A 394-nucleotide genomic window follows, 5' to 3' on the forward strand; every position below is an offset into this window, starting at 1 on the left:
GTCAGAACAAAATACTAGAGACTACAGACTACAAGAACTCAAAAACACACTAATTGACAGACACTACCCAGTTCAACTCATAGAGGATGGAATCAGACGTGCATCACAAATTAACATAGAAAACTTAAGAAAAGTTAAACACAGCAACACACATTCCCCGAAAATACTGCCGTACATATCCACATACAACCCCAGAAACAAAGAAGCCTTCACCATCACCCAAAACATACCAATGCTACATAAAGACCCCAAATTAAAGGATATTTTACACACACACAAAATCATCAAAAGCCACAAACAACCAAAATCACTGAAAAAGATCCTCACAAAGGCAAAATTATTTTCCGAAACAACAGCTGCGAAAGTTAAAAAAATGTGGTCGACCAAATTGTGC

This window comes from Octopus bimaculoides, chromosome 3 (assembly GCF_046866305.1).
Source record: "Octopus bimaculoides isolate indiv1 chromosome 3, ASM4686630v1, whole genome shotgun sequence".
Lineage (NCBI taxonomy): Eukaryota > Metazoa > Mollusca > Cephalopoda > Octopoda > Octopodidae > Octopus > Octopus bimaculoides.